The sequence below is a fragment of the Rhincodon typus genome, chromosome 3, assembly GCF_021869965.1.
Source record: "Rhincodon typus isolate 14 chromosome 3, sRhiTyp1.1, whole genome shotgun sequence".
Classification (NCBI taxonomy): Eukaryota; Metazoa; Chordata; class Chondrichthyes; order Orectolobiformes; family Rhincodontidae; genus Rhincodon; species Rhincodon typus.
Genome location: NC_063334.1, coordinates 25604584 through 25617139, shown reverse-complemented (window position 1 = coordinate 25617139; position 12556 = coordinate 25604584). Strand labels below are relative to the sequence as shown.

The following is a 12556-nucleotide window of genomic DNA, read 5'->3' as shown; positions in this document are numbered from 1 at the left end:
GAAGAAGGGTCTAGGCCCAAAACGTCAGCTTTCCTGCTCCTCTGATGCTGCTTGGCCTGCTGTGTTCATCCAAGTCTACACCTTGTTATCTCAGATTCTCCAGCATTGGCAGTTCCGACTATCTCATAGTTTGTTATTATTGCTTCTACTTGACATTAATGGGGCTGTAAAGGCCTCAACATGCAATAATTTGACTTATTATCCTGTGTAAGCTTGTTTCAGGTGACATATTTATTTTAATGTGGAAGTCAGGGCCCTACAATGATAGCGCCAAATTGTTATTTTTGGTTAGAGATATTGGAAGGAAGGAGTGCTCTCTCTGGGTCTAACCACACAATGTACGTTTATAAAGCTAGCACAATTAACACAGAAAGAATGCTTGTACGCTTTACAGATGTATTAGTAAATAAAATTTGACACAAAACCACGTAAGGAGATATTAAGATATGTGATAAAAAGCTTGGTCAAATACTGAGGTTCTAATGAGAACTTAAAGAAGAAGAAAAAGATGGAGAGGTTTAGGAAGGAAAAGGGTACAGAGGTGATTTACCAGGATGTTGCCTGGATTGCAGAGTTTTAGCTAAGAAAAGAGATTAGATAGACTGGATTGTTTTCTTTAGAGCAGAGGAAACTTGGGGGCATGGGGCCATGATTGAGATGGATGAAATTATGACAGGCATGGATAAGGTAGAAAGGAAGGAACTTTCCCCCTTGGTGAAGGGGTCAATGACTAAGGAGTATAGATTTAAGGTAAGGAGTAGGAGGTTTAGAAGGGTTGCAAGGAAATTTTGTTTTCACCTCAAAATGATGGAAATCTGGAACTCACTGCCTGTAAGGGTGGTACAGGCAGAAGTCCTCATAACATTTAAAAAGTATTTAGATGTGCACTTAGGATGCCAAGGCATACAAGGCTAAGGGACAAGTGCTGGAAAACTGAATTAGAATATTTAGCTGGTCATTTTTCTTCTGACCGGCACAGACTCGATAGGTTGAAGGGCCTTTTTCTGTGCTGTAGACCTCTATAACTCTATGAGATTGGGGCACAGGCAGCTGCAAGCACAGCTGTGAATGGCAAATTGGGAATGTAATAACATAATGGGGGATTGTAGAGCCGCAAGAATTCTTAAAAAAAACCAGAGGAGCAAGTCAATGGAGGGACTTGACAACAAAGCTGAAAATTTTAAAACTGAAATGTTGAGGAACAATAGCGGGGGGTTGATAGGTGAACAGACGTGACTTATTGTGAATGAGGACCAGCATTCAAAATACATGGGGTGATGGGCAGATCTGCCCAAGAAAATTCACTCATGGAAGTGACCAATCAGAGAAAAGTCACTCCTGTAACTAGAATGGAAGGAACTATCCCTTCAAACATAAGGGGTTCTCTCACGTGCTTGCTGTTAATAGGAAGTGAGACTGCCAGGCAGGGCAATGAGGCTAAGCAGAAAAGCCAATGAGCCCAAGGGTGAGTTCAAGGCCAAGGCTGAGGATTGAGGCTATGGGGTGAGGTTGACTGCCTGATGTCTGTGGCGAAGTGGGGATGGGGAAGACAGTCTGCAAGGTGGGGAGAGAGGAACTCCAATGGGAAGGGGTGGGGAAAGGCTTGAAAGGTAAGTAAAGGAATGGATAGGGATATGAGGTCTGCAAAGGGAGGGAAGAATCTGCAAAATGTGGAAAGGTCCTGAAAGGGGAAGTGGATTGCAAAGGGAGGAAGAGCTGCTTGAAAGGAAGAAGAGGCAGTGGAACACGGTGTGAGGGACTGGAAAAGAAAGTCAGGGTCTGGAAAGGGAATAGAAGTTCTGCAAAGGGTGAAAAGGATCTGCAAGGGAAGAAAGGAACTGATGCTATCCCAGGATCCCAAAACATCCTAATGGTTGCCGACACCTTGGGAACCTCTCTTGCAGATGACAACCTTGACTTGACTGTGAGGTCTAAATTGCATGAGTTATGTTTGCAGCACCTACTACATAGCCTTCAATACTTACCTGCCAAATTTAAACAATAATGTCGCTTCAAGATCAATGGGACTGTACATCATGGGACAAACAGCCCACTAATGCACTCAGCTCTAAAAGTCAAAAGTGACCTCGATGAAATTTCCCCATTCATTGTTAGAAAAATAAAACTTGGAGCAAAATTTGTAGGGGTCTGGGTGACTTGGGTTGTGCTGAGATAAGACAATAAGACATAACAGAAAGGTACAGGAGTAGGTCATTCAGCCCCTCAAGCCTGCTCCACCATTCAAAAGGATCATGGCTGATGTGACATGCCTCACGTCCATTTACTGGGTTTTTTCCAAAATCCTTGATTCCCCTACTGATCAAAAATCTATCTCAGCCTTAAATGAAATGTGTAGCAGAACTGGACAAGAGTTGCAGCGAGGCATATCCTGTTATTGGAAGAATGTCACTGCATCTTTCACACTTTTGACAAGCGATATGGTCAACTTGAGGTGCCAACTAAGAGGGATTCTTTTCTTGTTAAATGCCTTGTAAATGGCCAACTCACATCAATAGTAAATCAATTTAATATTCAACTTTCTATTTTACCAAATATGCTAAACAAGCTAGACATTGGGAAAATTCGTCAAGGAAACCAGAGCAGGATTCAACTCACTGCTTGCTCTAAGCAACCTCCATGTTGCTCAGCACCAAATATCTTATGGCATGATCTATAGGCAACAGTCACATGAATCCCTCCTCCACGTACATTGGCATTTGGCAACTTTTCACGATCATCATGGCTCCTCTCCAATACACTGGCAGTGCACTCTTGAAGTAAAGGCTTGCATTGCAGGTTGCACCAATAGCTTGCATTGAAAGTCTGCAGAAGAGATACTTAATGCGCATTAACAGGGACTCAGCTCACTGCTTGGACCATTCTGTATCTAAGGGCTGTTTGCTTGATCTTTTAGAGCTTACTCACCTCAGTACCTACCTGCATACTCGCAACATCCCTGCCTTGCCTTACTGTACCATTGAGTATAATCACACTAGTAGCAGCTTGCCTTTCTGGTCAGCAGTCCTCAGTCACGGTGGCATAAACCTTCCTGTATGGCAGTGTGCTACATCAATCTTATCTTATCATGTGCCAACAGCTGATGTGGCAAACACTCTGCCTGTGCAGCAAGCAGTCAACCATGTCTTAAAGTCTTAGGGGAATACTCCTCACAAAAATCCATGAAGTGACCCATCAGTCAAAGGGTCCCATCACTAGTCTAGAGCAGCCTCCTATACCAGTCCAGTGGATTCGTCATGGTCAAGCATTGCTCAGACTGTAAAAGATACAACATCTGCCCATACACCACCTCCCTCACCTCCATCCAGGGCCCTAAACAGTCCTTCCAGGTGAGACAGAGATTCACCTGCATCAACTCCAACTAGTCTCCTGCACCCGGCCCTCCTGATGTGGTGTTCTCTACGTCGGTGAGGCCAAACATAGACTAGGTGACTGTTTCACCGAGCATCTTCACCTGGCTGTAATGGCCAGCCCAACCTCCCGGTCACCGGCCATTTCAACTACCCACACCCCCACCCCCCCATCCCCCCACTCCACCTCCGACATGTCCGTCAGCGGCCTCCTCCAGTGTCGCAGTGACTCGGAACACAAATTTGAAGAACAACACCTTATCTTCCGCCTCGGCACCCTACAGCCCAGAGGACTCAACATTGAGTTCTCCAATTTCAAATAACCTTCCCACCCATCCCCTGGCTCCCTTTCCAGCCCCAACTCCTCCCTTCCATTCCACCTTCTGACCCTCCATTCCAGCCACCAACTGGATTCATCCCTCCCATCGACCACCCAGGTCATACCTACTACCACTGTCCACCTATCACCATCATTCTGCTACCCCACCCTTCTTTTTATCTGCAGCTCCCCCTAACCCCACATCCAGTTCTGAAGAAGGTAATACACAAAACGTTGACTTCTCCTTTCCTCCAGATGCTGCCTGGCTTGCTGTATTCTTCCAGCCTCCTGTTTGTCTACATTGCTCAGACTGTCATGGGGTCCCTGTCTCTGCCATCCAGCAAGTGGTCATGGTCACTCCTGTGGCTCCATAGTGACCAGTCAGGGAGTAGGCCTAATATGGTCGGCGAAATGTGCAGCCACTGGTCACGGACCTGGGCATTTCTCATCCAGGGCTAGCAGGAACTGCAGATGCTGGAGAATCTGAGATATCAAGGTGTAGACCTGGATGAACACAGCAGGCCAAGCAGCATCAGAGGAGCAGACCCTTCTTCAGAAGGGTCTAGGCCGGAAACGTCAGCCTTCCTGCTCCTCTGATGCTGCTTGGCCTGCTGTGTTCATCCAGCTCTACACCTTGTTATCTCATCCAGGGCTGTCCGATTAGGCCACTCAAGGGATGGGCCATTGTCAGTCCGTCGGATCTGTCCAAAGAAACTAAAGTGAAAAGGGTTGGAGGAGAGGGACAAGGGGAGCTGCTGCTGTGAAATAGAGACTTGGCAAGCTATTTTTAGTAGGAAGGGGAGTGACAAATATGAAGAGGAAACAACAGTATCTGCAAATGGGTGAATATGATAAAACATGTGGGAAGGGAGTCATGCAGGAGGGCTCAGGTCAGGTGCACCCTGGCTTCAAGAGATGGGATAGTTGGGGGTGGGTGGTCAGTGTATGTTCACAGTTGGCATGGTTACCTCATATTACAGGGGCTGGGTGAGAAAGGTGGGCAGTTGCAGCTCATGCAAACCGGTTAAGTGGACAGATGTGAAAAGGAAACCTGGAAAGGGACTGAGATGGTCAGAGGCTCACCAGCATAAGGAGGAGGCAGTAAACCAATGTCTGAAGAGCATTCATTGTCACCTTCGATTGTGCTGGAATTTGGATGGGGAAGAAAATAGCTGCAACCACACTCGAACTGGGAGGGCAGGACCTGAAGGGCCTGCTGATAATAGGACTTTTAAAGAAAATTACACACAAGCCCATGCACTACGCAGGGCACAGTCCTGTGAGGCCTGTAATCCCTGGTCATCCTAAAGTATTTGGCCCTCTGTGTGCCCTACGGCTTCTCGCCACAGCCATCGCTGACTAACACTTTTAGTCACAGAGACTGTGAAAGAATAGGGATGTTATAGGATATGGGCCAAAAGTGTGAGCAGCACCCATGGCCCTGTAAAAGCCTTTTTCTTCAAGCTCGCAGATGCTACAGCAGGATCTCACCCCATGCATGATACATTGTTTATGGCCAAAACGTTATGCCTCATGCTGAAACAATGTCATTTGGGGCTACACAGAGAGACAAAATATAAGGTGAAAGCAGTTCCCTTTATAAATAAAGTGCAAAATAATGTCACCAGTTCCACCAAAGTTCCCATGATGTGTTTTTTCCTCCTCTTCCTTTCATTATAGTATATCTGGTTCCTGAGTTGGGGAGGGAGTCTGCTCAGTGGAACCCATTGGGCCTGTAGGTTTGCTCGGCCAACCCTGGGGGCACTGGCATCTGGAAAAGACAGACACAACAAAGGTCTTTGTGCCAGATGCAAGTTGACCCTACTGAGTGCTTGCTTCCAAGGGTCAAGGGTGGCAGGCAAGATGGAGATGGAGGGCCTGGCCACCTCTGAAGTGCATGGCAGGAGACTTCTGAAGTTCTGTGTGGTTTCCCCTCTGACTGTGGTGCTTTCCTCGTTGTGAGGAGGGGGTGCTTGGAGCACCAGATTCCCTGTCCTCTTGTCCTGGGTGTAGGTGTGTACAGCTCTCTTGCAGACCTGAGGGAGCTGGACCTTGTGCTCCATGGCAGATGCTAACCTATGTATGGAGGCAGCCAGATGGTCACATGATTCACTGCTCTGCTGCACCTTCTGGGCCATGAGAACCATTGCATCCCACATCTCTGACTTCCACACCTGTTCCTACCTATTCATGTGAACGAGGTCCCTGATTGCTGACACCATAGGGTCATCTCCTGACTGAGGCTGAACAGGTACCTAGTCTCCAGGAGTCATCTGCATACCTGTGGCTTGGAGCATTCCATCTCGGCCAGCTGCAGAGCTGTCACAGTGAGATGCTCAGCTGATAATGGAGTTGTAGTCATGTCAGCTTTTTGATGCTGGCTTCTTGAAACCCTCACCTCTTCAATATCTCAAAAATCTATCTATGTCTTCTGTAAATACTTTCAGTGATCTATCCTCTAGAACTCCCAGGGCTAGATAAATCCAGACATTCATGACCCTCTAAGAGAAGAAATTTCTTTGCACCTCAGTTTTAAGTGAATGTCCCCTCCTTCTGTAACCATGTTTGATATTCCCCCATTAGTTGGAGATTCCATCATCTCAACAGTGTCAGTACCTGAGATGATGAGGGATGCAGGAGGCAGCTTTGCCGATGCTTCCTCTGAGGTCTTGGTACTCATTTCCACAGAAGTTGAGGAGATGGCATTTCAGGAAGATGTAGACATGCAATCTGGTTACTGCAAGCCAAAAGAAGGAGAAGGTGTCATAGCCAGTGGCTAGATGTGGTGTGCAATGAATAACACTGACTGTGAAATTAATGGGAGAGAAACGGTTGAATAAAGAGTGATGCTTACTCAGTTGGTAGGACATGGACATCTCGGCACTTGTACAGGACCAGTCCCATCTTATCCTGCAAAGGCCAGAATTCTCTCCTTGTCTGAGGTGAGGGCCCTAATGTCAGATATGCTTCCACCTGTACAGATTTTCTATGCCCTGTTAGAGGCTTTCTTCTCCTGTAATGGGAGAAATGCAGGTATTTAGAGAGATGAAAGTAGTTGGCATGGCTGTTAGTGCTGGTGCAGATGGGTTAAAGGTGGTGAGGTATTCTGAAGGAGTTGGGAGGCAGAATAGATGCCACACAAGGTTATTAGTGAGGAGGGATAAGGGTGTTGTGAGACTGAGTGAGGGAAGATGTTGCAGGCAACAGTGAGAGTAGTAAAGCATGAGTATTGGTGGCAGATGGGTACAGTTGCAGAGATAGAGTAGGCGTGAGATGGCAGACAGAAGTGTAGCACTTACCCTAGTACAATGGAGAAGGTACTGCTGGCAGTTCCTCTGCACTGTGGAAATGGCACTGACTTGGATGGTGACCTTGAACCAGGATGCGAGCTTCTGGTGTCATGACCACCTCTGTCAGTCCTCCAGGTCCTCAGACAAGACCTCCAAGTCCTGTAAAAGTATTGCAGTGCCATCCTCCCCTTCTCCTCCACCTCCAGATTCTCTCCTTCAATGAGCAGAGCAGTTTTGGAATGCCAGTGCTCATTTGGGTGCAGAATGAACTTGAAAAGATGGCACAACCACAGAGGATGACAGCATTTTGGAGGATATCCGCTGAGTGCAAATTGTTCTGGGGTTGGAGCTATAAGATGGGGCGGGAATCAGTCTTGAGGGACAGATGGGACAGGACATGTTGTTAATGAGACGGATTGGTGAGATATCGTGAGGAAATTCATTACGCTTTGCGGTGGAAATCCCTCCACAAAACTTGGACTTCGCCAAAAAAAAGTTAAGATTCAGCCCCTTGGTAACTTTCCTATATCATTAGTAAAGGGGAAAAAATGTCAATACCAGTTGTGGGTAACACACTCATGTTTGAGTCAGAAGGTTATGTATTCAATTTCCACCCCAGAGACTTGAGCTCAAAATTGAAGCTGGCACACCCACTATGATATTAAATATTCATTGCAGGGATGGATGAGACATTAAATCTAATTTCTGTCTGTTTTCCAAGGTGGGCATAAAGATCAATGGTATTATTTCATGAAGAGCAGGAAAGTTCTTCTTGTCCTTCAACAAACATTAATCTCCAAAACAATCTTCATTTCACTGGTTTATGGGATCACGCTGTGTGCAATTTACATGCTGCATTTCCACAACTCAAAAGTTTTTCATTGGCTATGAAATGTTTTGGGACATCCTGAGGTCATACAATGCACTGCAGAAATGGAATCTTATTTATTTAGCTCCCAACAGGATATTTGAAAAACATTTAGCAGAACTGTGGCATTTAAATTGTTCACTTTTCTACACAATGCATATAGCAACATTTTAGTGAAACATTTCTCCTGTCATTTACGTGTCCAGCTCCTCCCACATTGGCTGAGGTTATCATGAGGTATTCCTCTGCTCAACCTCTCCCCTTGCCTTAAGTATGGTGACCCTCAAGTTAAACCACCATCTGTCATCTCTGTCTAAAGAGACAGCAGCCCTATGATCTGGTAAAACTACTGTGATTTTAACTTACAGGTCTAAAACACTCTTAATTCAAGTGTCTATTGTAAAACGCTGAATAATTCCACTTTATTAGCAGTATTGTAGCTCCCTCCAGAGGTGTATGTGAGAACAAAAACAATTGGTACCAGTGTCTATTCAATGTGTAATCTGTAATGACAGGTTTCTGTTTAAATTTTATTACTTGAATTTGATGCACAACAAGTCAAGAGATTCTTATGCCTGGAAGATGGCATCTTGTATTCTAGTCATCTTCAAAGCATTATGCTATTACGAAGAAGTTACAGCACAGAAAAGGGCCATTTTGGTCCAACTGATCCATTCCAGCATTTTTGCACTATTTGAGCTTTCTTCCACCCTATTATTTCATCCTATCTGTATGTCGTTGAAAGCATCTACTCTATTCTATTCTATTCTATTTACATTGACCATTCCCTGTTTTAACATGATCCACACTGTCACTACTTTCTGGGTGAAGAAACTTCTCCTAAACTTATTATTGGATTTATTATTACTAAATTTACCTTAGAAACTAGTTCTGGTCTTGCCCAGAGGTGGAAGCATTTTTTTCTATGTCTATCCTATCAAACTCTTCACAACTTTAAGGACCTCTATCAGTTCACCTCTCACCTTTTTCTTTATTAGAAAAAGGAGTCCCGTTCTCAACCGTAACAATGATTAGACACAAAACACACTTTACTCTCCACCAGTACAAGGGTCTTTGACCTAACAATTAAATAGCACTTTCTACTAGAACATTAAAATAGCAGCCTTCGTCCATCAAAGGTCTACACTTTCTTCAAGAGATTATTTATAAATTAGAATGACTTAGCATTTGGGAAGGCAGTGGAGTAACAGTAATGTCACCAGACTTGTGACCGACGCTAATGTTCTGGGGACAAGGATTTGATTCCTAGCAGACCATATGATGAAATTTGAATTCTATAAAATCTGCAATTAAAAGTTAATCTAATGGTGACCATAGATGATTGTCATTAAAACCCATCTGGTTCACTATTGCCTTTCAGGCAGGAAATCTTCTATCCTTACTGTACCCGGCCTCCATGTGACGCCAGACCCACAGCAATGTTGCTGACTCTTAATTGTCCTCCAAAATGACCTAAAGGGGCACTCAGTTGAGGGGAAAATAGGGACAGGCAACAAATGCCAGCCTTGTCCATGATGCTTATAGCTCATGTAAGAATGGAAGAAAAACTGGACAGCTTTTATCAAGGAGGCAACTATACTTATCAGATAAACACTGTAAAAACCGCTGTAACACCAGAATTTGGAAACAATTTCCGCTCAGTAGGGTGTCTTGGACTAAGGTGCATAATCTAAAATGTAATGCCAGAACTTTCAGAATTAACATTAAGAAACATTACGGTAGATTTTTGAATTCTCTTCCACAAACAATGATAGGTGCTAAATCAATTTTTAATTATAATTGTGATTGATAGATTTTTTCTAACTAAAGGAATCAGGAGATATGGAGACAAAATGGATATTTAGGGTTTGGCCATGGATCAGCCATGATCACATTGAATAATGAAACAGGCTCTGGAATCAAGATGGCTTCCTAGGTTCCTATGTGAGTATGCCAGATAGCATATTTTTCTTAGTTATCAAGCCAGTCTGGGCTGAATTCAAACTAGAGATCCTGAAAATAAACAGCTTTCACAGGGAGTTGTTAACATTGCACACACGAATGGATGGTGGAAGCAGATTCTATGGAATATTTCAAAGGCAATTCACATGTACCTATATTTGAAGAGGACGAATGTTCAGGTATTTGGGGGAAAAGATGGAGTGAGCCAGGCAACTTGGACATTTTTTCAGACTTCACTATTTCCGATGCAAAATAGGAACTATGTTGTAAAAGCTGGATTTTGTAGCCGTTGGGAGTTGTAAAGGAGTGTTGGTACATGTGAAGGTAAGTATTGCAATTTAGCTGGTAGGAAATTGGGGTGATGAGGTCTGGGAAGTTAAAAAGCATTTAAGATAACTGGGAAGGTGGAGTTGAAAGATGCAAGGAAAACAATTTTCATGTAAAGGAAGAGTGGATGAATAACTCAGATTTAATTCAAGAAGAGGGTGGGGAACATTTAGAACAGGAAGACAGGGAGTGCAGTAAAGTTTATGGAGAATTGGGTGTTTGAAAGAGTGTGTGACTAGTTCAAGTTCAGGTCCCACTCCAAGGCATAATGGTCAAGGAAGGGCCATGTGATCAAAAGAAATTGGAGCCTCTACTGTCACAATCTATAGCTCCAGAATCCAGCATGTAAAGGTGCATCTTGAAACTGCAAATTGGACTCCTTGGGGATGGATGAGCTATTTGGATGGCTGGTCTGAATCCATGCTGGAGATTGTGATGCATTTAGCAAGAACTCAAGAAGAATGCTTGCACTATGTTTAGATTTTACAAATTGCTCGATAGCAGTGTTATCAAACAGAATTTGACACCAAGTCACATGAGGCAGGACCAAAAGCATTGGCAAATAGATTTTACGCAGAAGGAGGAAAGTGAAATAGGAATTATTTAGGGAGAGAATTGCAGATCTTGAAGCCTAGGCAGCTGAAAGCACAGCCACCAATATTGGAATGATTAACACTGGGGAAATACCAGTATTGGAGGAACACAGAGATTTCAGAAGGTTATAGGATGTTGCAGAGGTAAAAAATGAGTGAGGACAATCATGTTTTTGAAGAGCTTTTTAAAGAGCATTTTAGAATTGCAATATTGCAGACTGGGAACAACGGTAGAACAGCAAACACATGAGTGAATAGAATTTGGTGCGAATTAGGATATAGGCAGTAAGATTTTGGATGAGTGAACGACCATTGCAATAGTCGGGTGTTCCCTCTGGATCTGACAACAATGTGTTTCATGTTGTAGGTTAAAAAATCCTTTTACCTCAATCATTTGTTTTATCAAAGGTAACTCCAGAGATCACTGAACTATGTCGTCACTAGGCAGCTCTGTCCAGTTGGTTTTCTCCAAACGCTGTTATTGCTTCTCCAATAAATTAAGCACCAAATACATCATTGAGCTAAGCAGGAAGTTAGAGGAACAGTGAGCCCCATCGCCCTGACTGACATTTGAATTTGATTGCTTGATTTCCTTTTGTTTTGGTTTCAGTGACATCCCTTTAGGCAGGTGGTTAGGACTCACTGATATTTGATGAAAAACTTGTCACCACTGATCCACACTGAAGAGATGAGCAGAGGATAGTCCTGAAGAAAGGTAATACCCGAAACGTTGACTGCTCCTTTCCACCAGATGCTGCCCGGCCTGCTGTGTTCTTCCAGCCTCCTGTTTTGTTTACCTTGGATTCCAGCATCTGCAGTTTTTTTTTGCCTCTAACAGGGGGACCGTCGTTGCGGCAACGGGATGGCGTTCTGCTCAAAGCGCAGGCGCGGCTAGGTCACGTGGTGAGCCACACGTGGACTGTGGTGGTCACGTGGGGCGGTCCGCTGGCTGCAGGATGGAGGTTAATGGTCGTCGTTCGGTGACAGGGTTGGAGGGCGAATGGTTACAGCGCCAGATTCGAGTATTGAGGACTGAGCTCCGCAACCTGAGGTATTGGGCGACAGTGACAAAACTGCCTATCATTACCGACTAATCTCACTGAAGGAGAGAAACTGACATTTCGATAGCGCCTCTTAACATCCTCAGATCAACAGCCAGTCAATGCTTTTAGCAATTTTGAAAGCTCACTCCCTGCTAGCAATGACTAAACACTACGGCAGCAAGATCCCACAAACAGCAAGTTGTTCGACTATTTTTTTTGTAATCATTGAGAGTGATGAATATTAGTCCCAAATATGTTTGTGTTCGAGTCTCTGGACAAGGGCTTGAATTTACAGCCTCCTGACTCAGACAAGAGCGTTCTATGCCCACTGAGTGACTGTACAATTGAAATTGGTTTTAGTATGTATGGGAGTGTGCAGTTTACAAGCAGGCTTTAATAACTGCTGGGAAATGTGCGCACTTTTTTCCTAAGATTTGCAAATTAGTTTGGCAGTTCTTTACAAGAGGATTCAAGTATACGAGCACAGAAGTATTGCTGCGATTATACAGGGCCTTAGTGAAACTACACCTAGAAGATTGTGGGCAGTTTCTGTCTCCTTATTAGAAGAAGGATATTTTTGCTATTGACTCAGTGCAGTGAAGGTTTACCAGGCTGATTTCCTTGGATGGTGGGACTGATGTAGGAGAGGTTGATTCCCTTAGATTATATTTGCTGCAGTTCAGAAGAATATGGGGTACCTCATAAAAATGTATAAAATCCTAACAACTAGACAGGGTCGTTTGCAGGAAGAATACTCTTGAGGTAGAAAGTCCCAAACCTGGAGCC

The 12556-nt window shown here is 44.2% G+C and overlaps 1 long non-coding RNA gene across 3 annotated transcripts in view; it reads right to left on the bottom strand.

Annotated features, from left to right (window-relative positions):
* The window catches only part of LOC125488064, a 22389-nt gene extending 10788 nt beyond the window's left edge, over nucleotides 1–11601 (bottom strand). For 2 of the 3 annotated variants that reach the window (XR_007266205.1, XR_007266208.1), the window contains exons 1-3: nucleotides 6987–11601; nucleotides 6542–6700; nucleotides 6304–6424 (exon numbers count right to left, since the gene is read on the bottom strand). This is a non-coding gene — a long non-coding RNA (uncharacterized LOC125488064). Of the gene's footprint in view, nucleotides 1–2617; nucleotides 2824–6303; nucleotides 6425–6541; nucleotides 6701–6986 lie in introns of those variants that run through there. The other variant, XR_007266206.1, reaches the window with a different exon arrangement.
* Between the last annotated feature and the right edge of the window lie 955 nt (nucleotides 11602–12556).